Source organism: Kogia breviceps, chromosome 3, assembly GCF_026419965.1.
Source record: "Kogia breviceps isolate mKogBre1 chromosome 3, mKogBre1 haplotype 1, whole genome shotgun sequence".
NCBI classification, from domain to species: Eukaryota; Metazoa; Chordata; class Mammalia; order Artiodactyla; family Physeteridae; genus Kogia; species Kogia breviceps.
Genome location: NC_081312.1, coordinates 65881470 through 65894000, shown reverse-complemented (window position 1 = coordinate 65894000; position 12531 = coordinate 65881470). Strand labels below are relative to the sequence as shown.

The window sequence follows — 12531 nt, the reverse complement described above, 5'->3', positions numbered from 1 at the left end:
ACTGCGCCACCAGGGAAGCCTGGCTATTCTTTTTTAAAAAGTCAATAATAACTTTTGTTATACTTTACAGGTGAGTGTGGATAACAAATCTACATTGTGTAAATATTTCCTCTGGAATCTTTTTAGCACACTTGTCTAAATCAGTCTGCAGGCGAGAAATGGGGGAGCAAGAAGCAGCTGTAATGGATTTGGGGATGTAAATAGGAATTTAATTGTTGATTAAAATTATTGTGCGAAGATTTGAGGCACAAAGAGACTGTGGGTGCCTTTATGATTAGGGATGTGTTTCTTTTTGGTTGCATCTTATTAAATGATATTTCCCTTAGCGATTTGAATGTTTAGTGTAGCCTAATTCTAACCAGTCACTGTTGTGACTTCTCTCCCAGCTCTTGTGTTTGCTTCAGCTAACAGACTAGAACTGGAATTGCAGCAGGGGGACAACTGGGCCGAGGGGTGGCTGAACCAGAGCACATTCCACACAGACGACACGCTTTGTGTCAACCCTCTTCTTTGCCAAAGAAGATAGAAGTTTGCCCATTTTTACTTGGCTTTTTATCAGGTTCACTATCGGTTCAGAAATCTGTAACCATGAATGGCAAGTTACGGTAGGATGTCAAGCTCGTATCACTATTACTAGATTCTCACATTTGGTTCTCGACTGCTCACGTTGCAGTGTGCTTTCCTTAAATGTTTGGCTTCAGTGAGAGGTTTTGCTCATGAGGACTTCTGATGTCTCGAATAGATGTGGTATTGTAGTTATGTCTTGAATGACAGAGTAAAATTTGGAAAATACACAAAATTTAAAATTTAATCTACAAACTAGAAAAATGTTTTTTAAAATAAAGGTTGTCCACATTTATTAAGTTTACAATAATTATATTCAATGAATGAATCCCTCTTTCTCCTCACCCCCATTCCTGCCATAAACACCTTTAAACTTCATTAATTTCTGTGTAAATGTGCTAAAGGGAAACCCTTTCATTCTTTTTTGTTTGTCTTCTGTTTAGCCTCCTTTTACCTGCATGCATCATTTAAGCTGTAGTATGAATGAAGAGTGGGAATTTGTGGCTTTTTTGTTCACAGAAATAATGGTTGATCTCTTTAGCTTTTGTCCAGTTCATGGCTTTTCTTTTTCATTCACTTAGCAATCTGCAGCTAGCAGGTCAAGCATAGTGCAGCTTGTAAGCCTGTGGTAACAGTAAAATCAACAACTCTGTTAGTCCCTTCCTCAAAGAACCCTTCAATGTTCTTTTCTGACTTATATTTGAGAGAGACAATAAAAACTGGGGTGGGGGTACCAGAGAATCTCTAAGTAGATGGTAGAGACACACATATATATTCCCAAATATAGATATAGTTTTGAAAATAAATATTTGAATATTTGAAATGAAATATTTGGTCCAAGTCTACTCATGTTCAGTTCATGAGGAAATAAGGTTTGAATCTGGATTTTTTAACACTCTCTGAAGCATTGCAAAAGAATCTTTTAGCTACAAGCATATCTTCCATACAAGAGCATGAGTATTTTGTTGGTCTAATTCTTAGAGATGTTTAGCGTCTATTTGATGTATCTTTTAGTCATCTTTTTTTTTTCCTGTTCTTAGTCTAATCATGATTTTTTTTAACATCTTTATTGGAGTATAATTGTTTTACAATGGTGTATTAGTTTCTGCTGTATAATAAAGTGAACCGCTATGCATATACATATATCCCCATATCCCCTCCCTCTTGCATCTCCCTCCCTCCCACCCTCCCTATCCCACCCCTCTAGGTGGTCACAAACCACCTAGCTGATCTCCCTGTGCTATGCAGCTGCTACCCACTAGCTATCTATTTTACATTTGGTAGTGTATATATGTCCATGCCACTCTCTCACTTCGTCACAGCTTACCCTTCCTCCTCCCCATATCCTCAAGGCCATGCTCTAGTAGGTCTGTGTTTTATTCCCATCCTACCACTAATCTCTTCATGACTTTTTTTTTTTTCTTAGATTCCATATATATGTGTTAGCATACGGTATTTAATCAGCAAGTTCTGTCTCCCCGGCCTCACGGTTTAAAGTGAGAAAGACGACAGGGCTGGTTCTGATTTGCCTTCTCTCCTTCCTGAATTTCATCACTCTTTTTCTCCAGGAAAAGAATCAAGGAAGAAAGGATTTTAGGTGCTTAGTATGTGCTCAGAAGTGGTGGGATGAGATTAAAGCCCTCCACCTGATCATCTGATCCTTCATTGTTTCACCTCAAGTCCTGGCTTGCTCCTGTGTGTGTCACTTACAGTTAAAAGTCAGTTATTAACAGTTTACCTCCTTTATCTTACCTCATGGTAGTTTTACTTATTCACTTAGAATAATAAGTATATTATTATTATACTGAATCACCTACTGTGTGTTCCCAGTGCTTGGAGTTAGAAAAGTAATAGAAGATTCATTTCTGCTCTTGAAACCTTTGTAATTTATTTGTAGAAATAAGACTTGATATTAAAAACTTAGAAAGCATTTGTGGGAGACTTCAATAGCAGGTGTAGTAAGTTACTTTGTAAACTAAAGAACAGTACTGGTGAGTGCCCTTCTCTGTAGCCAGAGGTCTAAAGGAGTACATTCTGGAACCACAGTGGCTACACAGGAAAGTTCTTGTCCTTTCCTAGTGTGCCTTCATGATCATTATCCTACTTCAGCCACTTGGGGATCCTATGAAGAAAGACAGGTACTCTGTGGCTTTACAGATGAGAAAACTGAGGCACAAAGACAAGAGCATCATTCAAAGTGAGATGGGCTCTTAATTCTGGAGCATGTTGTTGCATTTTCCCAAGGTAGGCATGCCCTGAGATTTACGGCTGGCTTTGAAGCCAACTCCCTGTGATTTCGGTTGATAAACATCTCTAGGTCCGGCCTAAACACTTTAGTCTGTGAAATGAGACTCACATCATTTTGTTTTGGTTTTCCACAAATCTTAAGAGAATGTAGCTACAAATAGTATATTCAAAGATATAGTCAAAGAACGCTCTGAGTTACCTGGAGAGTGTATTTAAGTTAATAGTTATCATAGCAACATTATACTGAACGTTTAATTCTTCAGTCTTTATGAGAGGTAAATCAGTGTTTTGATTTTATAACTTATCTGTGAAGCTAAACTGAAGTATCCAAGTAGAGAGCTAGATTTTGACTTTTTCAGTGAGTTTTAGGAAAAATTTTATCATGATTGAAACCTTTTCTTAGGCTTTAGTTACCTTTTAGAAGAAACACAAATCATTTTAAACACAGCGGACCAACAACTACGGATACATATGCATGTGTTCATTTTTCCTTTCCTATAGAAGGGAAGTAGTATTTAATATTTTAAATGCTTGCCTTGACATCACAAACTTTAGATTTCTCATTTTTCATCATTCTCTTTGATGTAATCTTACTATTGTGGCAACTTTCATATTCTTTCTCTACTTTATTAGACAGTGTTTTAGGCTTTAGATACCTTTTAGAAGAAACACAAATCGTTTTAAACACAGCAGACCAACAACTACGGATACATATGCATGTGTTCATTTTTCCTTTCCTATAGAAGGGAAGTAGTATTTAATATTTTAAATGCTTGCCTTGACATCACAAACTTTAGATTTCTCGTTTTTCATCATTCTCTTTGATGTAATCTTACTATTGTGGCAACTTTCATATTCTTTCTCTACTTTATTAGACAGTGCTTCCTGGAATTTGGAAGGCCATTTTTCATGGTGTTTTTACGGGGTAGCTCATGCACTGAAGGCATCACCTAAGTACCAGCAATGCGTTCTTGACTGAATAATGATGTATGTGGAACTTTACTTTTTTTGCCTTATAAATGGATAGCAATTTACACAGCTGTGGATGTGGGATGTTTCAATCCCAGACCATGTTGTAAGAAAAATTGAATGACAGTGAGCAAAACAGCAGTAATTATAAAACTAATTACTAAATGCTGATGATGCCCATAGGCTTTGCATAACTAAAATTAGAAAAGGAAATTGCTTTCGGCTTCACAGAGGCAACATGCTAGTTATTTCACTGTTTCAGTCAAAATGGAGGGTAGTATATAAAGTTCAATCAGGAAAATAGACATGCATACATATATATCTATGGATTTGCATATACATGTATTTTTCTATGTTGAAATGTTATTCACTCTACCTTACAAATTTATTTATAGAAACTTATGCATAGATATTTACATAAAGAAGATAAGTATATTAAAATATTTGAATGCAGTATATATACTGTGCGTTTTGCATACACTGTAATTACAACATTAAAATGCATATCTTTACAATATATTTATACATGTTAGGTTTCTCGCCTGTACATTTTCACTGCAGAATGTAGTATACATTTCCATCCTTGCATAAAGGATCTAATCTTTTGAATTCATAGCACATTCTTCAAAATGAAATAGCAAAAAGAAAAAAATTAAAACATTGATCGGCTCATAGAAAATGAAATATTATGTTTGAGAAGACAGATGATTGATAAATCAGAAGTCTACAAGGCATGCCTTTGTTCATGTTCAATTTGGAATTAAGAAATATGTGATATTAACTCCAAAGAAATTACTGAGATTGTAAACATATTACCTGCAAACACCAGATAATTCTAGGATTATAAATGTTAGAGCTGATATTGATCGTATTCAAATAGGAAATATGGCAATAATGAATTATGTCAGTATGCATATAAATGGAAAATGATTTAATGAGTTAAAAATGTGATCATTTTATTGAAAACGTTTGCTTGTTTCTTACAATTACCAGTTGGTTTCTATTTCTATCCTTTCTGTAGTCCTGCAGACAAATGTTATAAAACATAACTCTCCTGAATAAACTGTTAATGGTTATGTTTAAGTTTCAGATTAAATATATCATGGATCAGGAAGATGAATCATTGTTGATGCAGAGGGAAAATGAATCCTGCATTTAAAAAATTCAAGTGGTTTGAATGACCTAAAATGTAATGTTTTATTTAATTTTCTGCCACATGTTACCTCAAAGTCTTAAGAAATTAAAATGACAAAAGATGATACTGTCTGTAGACATATACTATTGGAATGAAATCCAAGTCTAATTGAATCAAGGCTGTAATGAAATTCTTGTAACTTTTACCTAGTGGGGCAGCACGATGAGTTAGTTCTTCCCATTTGTGTTAGTGAATTTAGTAATTAGCCCTTTTACCAAGCCAAATGGTCTAATAATGGAGGAATAAATCACAGAATGGCATATAAAATGAGTATGGAAAGTCTTGCTTCATGTGTAATGTCTGGTAATTTAGTCAGCTGTAACTAATATGTATACAAGTTGGGGTAAAGTCTCAACTTTTGCAAGTTATCCAAGGTCCTGAGGGTCGTAACAAAATCGTTGCTGCTCATCCAGTGTCCTTCAGGTGCGAGGTTGTGTCAGTCATGAAAATAAGTATATGATCAAGAATTCAGAGGGTTTAGGGTGATCTAAGATGATATCAGCAAATTATATTTTTTAAAATGGCATATAGTTGGCTTCACATGTGTTACATTTTGGCTTGTTCTTGGTGGGGCTCTGAGGGGAGAGGAGGTGAGAAGAGCGCTCAGTGTGTTGGTGCCGAGAAATACTGGTTTTCTTTTAGTTAAGTGATAATAAGGTGGAATTTGAGGAGAAGGAGGGTTTTGGGGTAGGAGAGATGTGTGAGCTTATCGAGAACCAATTTATCCACATAGTTACCAGATCACCACTGAGAACCCAATGTGTGCCAGGCTTACCACCATCTCGAGAGAAAATAAAAACTTGTCTCTAGGCAGTGTGTGAACTCAAAACTTTGTCACTTCAAGTTGAGTAGAATTTTAATAGAGGACAGATAACAACAAAACCATTTTTTCAAGGCTCTTTGTTCGAAATTCGTTGTCATTTAACTCATTAAGGCAACACACAGTGTCCTGTGGGGTACGGTTTTATCAACCAGTACCAGGGAGCAAGCCTTGCTTACAGACAAGATCATTTTCTACAAATTTTCTGTCATGTCTCACGTTGGTAATCGCCATCTCTTGTGTGCAAAAAGAAACAATTTATTTTCCACACTTGAGGGATATAGAACATCTGACTGCTGTCATAACCTATTGTTTTTAACATAAACATTATAGCTGCATTTGCCTGGAAATATTTGCCCATGATTGTGTAAGTCTGAGCCGGGTACAGGAGTGTCACCTCGTGCTCTCCAGCATCAAAATTGAGACCTATCGCCTAGAAAGTGCAATTTGCTCCCTTCACAAACACTTACTTCAACAAAATTAGAAATAGATTTCCATTTCATAATTGAGTTAAACAGTACAGTAACTGAAGAAAACCTTATGAGAGAATGCATTGCTTTTAACTGTAGCATATAGGACCCCTCAAATGTGGCTAAGGGCCTACTATATTTTCCTTTATCAAGAGATGGTTGATTGCTTAATGATTGAAGCACTGCTAAATAGCTTATTTCACATTACTGGAGAAAATGTGCTTTACATCAATTGCACAGTGTAATTCTTTCTATTATTTTTGGTAGAATTGTTTTACCTTGCACAGAAGCATGCATACAAGAGAGAATGATTTGATAATCTTTTGTGTTATCCCAGGATATCTGAAATACGTTATTCAGGAAGAGGTTCACTTGGAAAGCTGGAACCCTTTGCTATTTGCTCTGTTCACTCACTTAGAGAATATCGCTTTTGACTCAACATTTATCTGGTTTAAAACCAAAATAAATGTTTATATTAGGCTAATTCCTGGCTCTATTTTTGTATCCCTACTATTATTTTCCTTTCTTACCCACTTCTAATTTTATATTTCCTATGCCCCTCTAAGCCTTATTAAAGAATCTTTGGAGCACTGTGAGTTATATAAAAAGAATCATTGCCTAATTTCATTACATGCAGTGAAGTCTTCCTTTGTATTTGCACCTTTGTCTATGAAATTTTCACTTATCATTGAGCTAGAGTAAGCACATTATAAAATATATTATTATAAGCATTATAAAATAGTTTACTCTTTTTTCTGATTAATATTCTTTAATCATGTCCAGTTCATCATTGTAGAAAGCAAGGGAACATTTGTTTTTTTCCCCATGACTTCTCCCAGGGTTGGTGGCTCTGATTTTTCCTCTCTTGAGATACCACATCACCCCACCTTCCTTTTTGGCCATTATTTTGAACTGTTTTACAGCCAGTTCCTAGTCTGACATCACTTTGTGAGCTTTTAAAATGTTGTTTCCAAGCACCTCTTTGGGACTTACTATTTCTGCTCTCACATAGCCTTTTAATTGACTGATCAGTTGCCGTTTTAGAAGTTTTTTCTGTGGGTTTGGCCTCTATAGCCCTCTTTGTGTTCTTTTTCATTTTTATACTAATAATTACAACACTTCCCAATTAATTGCCATTTGTGAATATAATTGATGTGTTTCCTCCCTCTCCAGACCACTAATGAAGATGTTAAATAAGTCTTAGCGTGAGGCTACCCTCAGCAGAATTCCATGGGCATATTAGAGTTCACTACAGCTCTATTTAGTTTCTCTGCCTTTAAGAGTGCTTCTGGTTGAGACATTTTAATTCATTTTCTAGGATTTCACAATAATGGAGCCCTGCGTGAAGTGTCTGTCCAGATACATAATGCCTAATGAACTCTCTATGATTTTCTGAAAACTAAAATTATTGATTTACTTATATATCTGAGAATCTTAGAAGCATTGTTTGTATTCAAGACAGTGAAAACAAAATGCTTTTGTGAATTTAATGTGTGAAATATGAGACAAATTCAACTGATTTCTCCCTGTTTTGCAGTATTGGCGCAAGGGAGTGCATCAAAGGTGTTTAACACAAATAAACTATGTAGCTTTCTTAGAAGAGTGTGCTTGCATTTCAACCCAACAACATTGGGTCCACTTTCTCTATGATCAGAATATTACAAAGGGAGTGGGGAATAATTTATATCAGAGGTTCTGTGACGGAATGAAATGGAACTCTTTTGAAGTATGATCTCTGAAAGCACAGCATGAAGCTCAAATAAAGTGAAGGACATTCGCTATTACAAGTAATGTCCTTAATAATCTTGTTAGTCTAGTCTCCCTCTGTATGAGACAAATGGAACATTATTGGCTTATGGGCTGTAGTAAATAATTTAGTTTCCAATATTCAGGCTGCTTTGACAGTAAATTAAAATGACATGAAAGGGGCTTGTTGAATAAAGAAAGTATCCAATCAAATTTAATTGGCATGACTAAGGCAGTAGAAATATGTTTTATAATTAAACCATGTTGTCTTGGAGCTTTATAAGCATGTATGAATCAAAATGTCAAAAATTGTTCTTTGATTCTGTGCATTTAAAACTTTTCATGGTGAATAGCTTCCTTAAACAAGCTTCTAGACATGCATATTGATGTTACATGAAAAAAGTTTCATGTTTTAAATAATAAGCGATAAACTTCGCCATTTGTAAACCCTTGCAAGTAGCAATTCTGATGAAAGACCACTTAGAACTCTCCTTTACAGGATTTTCTTTTCAAATTGATACACTAATAACTCAGAAAAGGCTATGATTTTGTTGTGGTTATATTATGGTATTTCAAGGCTCAACCTTTTGGTGAAGAAGAATAAGATCGAAACTTACTGAGCAGAACAAAGAATAGAAAAAGAATAGCATTAAGAATAAAAAAAGAAGAATACAAGGTATATTTTGGTTTACTGTAACCTTCTCAAATTTAAGATGAATTGGATTTTCTACATTTGACAGCAGAAGTGTCAAATGCTTCTGCTGTAAAAGACAGGAAGCCATGGGAATTTCAGATTTTTGTATGACTACCTGTCCTATTTTTTTTTTTCTCTGAAAGTGGTGCATAAGTAAGTGCCCATTTGTAATAAAATTACTAATGATGGTTCTTTCCACAACTCAGGTGGAAAATATATGGTGGTGTCTTGAGTGTGCAGAGATTGCTTATAACAACAGAAATGAGCTTAGTGAACCATAGTTCATTCTTAGCCTTTTCAAACTTCCTAGTCAAAGTAAGCTAAAGATTAGAGAAGGTGAGCAAGGAAAGGAGAGAGTTTCGGATGCATCAACATTACTCAAAATACTGAGATCATGTGACCCTTTTCTTAGAGATTTGAATATTATTTGCTAATCTCTCAATAACTTTTCAGTTCAAGGATGATTTTCAATGAGTAGTCCTTCTATTCTCTTGATTAGACCCAAATTTAAATGGCAATTTCAGAGATAATGTAATTTGTGTTTATGTTGCTTCAAGATAAATCTACAGCAATATGCTACAAATGTATTTTCTATAATATATTGTTCTTCATGTGATGCTGTGACTTTAGATGATGTAGAAATGCATATTTCCTTTGCTTGAAGAAACTGACCAAAATGAATATTTCTTAAAATCTACTCTCTGCAGTTTGCATTCTTCTCCAGTTGAAGGCTTTTAAACTTTAAGCACATTTTGATTAAAATTTTGACATAGGAACGAATTAAGAGGGCTGGTATTTAAAAAAAATTTTTTTTCCCCTTAGTGTTGAGCCTGTAACCTCTGTAGTCATGTAAATGTAAAGCTAAGTTTCCTCCCTCCCTCCCTTCCTTCCATCCCTCCCTCCTCCATATAGTTAGCAAAAATCATTGCTAACAGGCTGTTTTCTGTGCTACTATGACCTCAGAGGAGAAAAATAAATGAATAACTTCATCATGGAGGCAGAAAAACCCTCAGCAGAGAAAGTTTCTGGAGAGGATAGTGCAAACTGGAATATTTAGTCATAATCACTATGTCTGAGAATGCTGTTCTCTCTTGGTGATCCTAAGTAATGCATATCAAGACTTTTTTTTTTGAGTACGTACCCCAGTGTTTCTCACACTTCGGCATGCATTAGTATCACCTGGAGGGCTTGTTAAAACAGATTGCTGGACCTCTGTTCCAGAGTTCCTGACTCAGTAGGTCTGGGGTGGGGTCCAACAATTTGCATTTTTACGTTATTCCCAGGTGATGCTGATGCTGCTGGGGAAACACACTGTGAGAACCATTCACTCATATTATAACATACAGTTATTAATCTCCTGCTGTGAGTAAGGACACGGAGGACCGTCTCTGACTGTCAAGGAACTGAAGGCCTATTTCTGGGGAAGTTAGCGCCATGCACGGACATTTAAGAAGAGCACAGATGCTACATCAGATATGGGCCTAGAGTACCATGACAGCTTATGGTAGAGCACCTAAGAGGTTTGGGGGATTTAGAAGTGCCTTCTGGAGGATCTAAAGTTCAAGCTGAAGCCTGAGAGATGAGTTAGGAGCTTTCCAGGAGAAAAGGGAGGAAAGGAGGAAAGCAGGTACTTTGGAGAAAACATATCCTTTTTCAGCATCAATATTAGTCTAAGAAATCACTAACATTAGTTCTCTAAAGGGCAAAAAATGACTATTTACCTTTAAAAATTTAAATTGAGCTATTACTGTTTAGAAAGGAATAAAAGAATGTGAAAGCTGCTCTTCCTGGAAGGCTTCTCAGGCCAGTATACTTGGCTGTGTTCATGTAGGTTTGTTTGAATCTCTACACATGTTGGAGTCTCTTTTGCACTAGGCCTTCGCTTTGGAAAATAGAACTTTCAGTTTTATTGACACCTACATTTATTTACAAAGTGAACACCAAAGCAAAGTATCATCACATTTGATCTTCACCATTTGGGATTGATGTCCATTGTTGTAATTTGCATTTGAATTCTCAGTTACTTGGGGGCCTATTTTTTCTACATATTCCAAACATATAGAGGGGGTGCTTGATAAATACATGGAAAGTTTTAAAATATTTTATACTTTTAAGTAGTTAAGTTTCATTTTTTTTCTTTCTCAGGATCTAGAGATGATCTAGCTCGAAAGGTGTTTGAACATTTATTTGGTTGTCTGGACTCTGTGATGCTTCTAGAAATAAAGTCTGGACTGATAGTGCCAAATAAAATATTCGTTTAGTGTTGTAAAATGTTGATTCCTGCCATCTTGGACCTTACATCTGATGGGTGCAATGTAAAGATAAAACCTCCCTATGTTAATTGGCAGCTGTTTTGTTGTTGTTATACCTTACTCTCTTTTAATTTTATCTCCTACAACCTATGATATATCATTATCTCCATTTTACAGATGAAACAGGCCAAGAGAAGTTGACCCTGTGGCCACATGGCCGCTGTGTGTTATAGTCAGTACTGGAATACTCTATGTCGATCAGTTCAGTAGTGTTTCAACTCTACCACATTACCAGAGCCTGTAACTATTTATACTTGTCTCACCTCACCTCCTGGAAACTGAAGCCCTGACTCAACATTGCATGAGTAAAGGCCACTTTACTCTTGTCAACTTGAGTGGATATCCCTTCCCTGCATTGTTTCTTCTGACCTTGTAAAGACAAGTACAAAGGTACTTGTTTTGGGGAGAAATGATTTTTCTGTAGGCTGATGGTTTCCAACCTGTTTGTTGTTTTTTGTGGGGTTTTATTGGTTTAAGGAAATACTACCTTGACATACAAACAGAATACTCATAAAGCTGTTTGAAAACCATAGCTGTATGCCAGTGGTTCCTATCTTTGTCAGCTCTCCTGATACAACTGAAAAACTTTCATGGAATAGCATCTGTAGTCTCAGTCAGACTACCTGATTCAATATTTTCATTAGAAATCTACTATGCCATTGTAATTATCAGTCTGATTTGAGAATAATAATGATAACTAATATTACTAAGCCTTTATGCCTATGTGCCAGGTTGCATTAAGGGTACTCCATGGGTTATCTCATTTAATCTTTATGATCCAGAACTAGCCAGTTAGAAGAACCACAATTCAGTACCACATAATCAATTTCTAGATTGACAGTACTTAATTTATATGCTGTAGGTCTCTGACCTAACTTCTTACTCCAAGCTGATTCTTTTTCCTGATCCCCTCCACCAGATATGTGCCTCTCAGCTGGCTTTGCAATAGGAGGGTGTCTGCTGCCAAGATACTATATTCTTTTAAAATAACGTGCTGAAAAGTAGGTTACTTTGAAATGATTGATAATGTAAATTTCTACCAGCAGTAAGATACCAGACCAAAAACAGAAAATGAGATGGATATGCTCTATCCACCCCCAATCATTCATAAGAAATGTTCTTGAATTCGGCAGTAAGCAGTTTCCAAACCGGATTTAAATTTTGTAGAGTGAGACAGGCCACTGTGAGGACCCATTACGGTTTCCTCTAAGCCCTGTTTGGTCTGTCAAAGTAAACATTTTCCTAACAGTGTGTTAGTGAGGAATTCCAAAACTATCTCATGCTCTGATGAATTTTTTAAAAATAGTTGGACAAGTCATAACTTTAAGCTTTGTAGCCAGTGTATAGTCTCAGCACTAAATCATGTTTTAATTTTTGGTTATCAGTAGCAAACTTTAAAAAAATCTAGGTGATTCACAAATTTCCATTATCTTTAAAAACAAGCAAACAAAAGCATATCTTGCCTTTTAGTTTTTGTTCTTTCTCCCTTCAGCAGCTTAATAGTTGGCAGCAGG

General features: G+C 35.8%; 1 protein-coding gene across 4 annotated transcripts in view; it reads left to right on the top strand.

Moving 5' to 3' along the window:
* The window catches only part of NPAS3 (neuronal PAS domain protein 3), an 868173-nt gene that overhangs the window by 293178 nt on the left and 562464 nt on the right, over positions 1-12531 (top strand). The window lies entirely within an intron of this gene.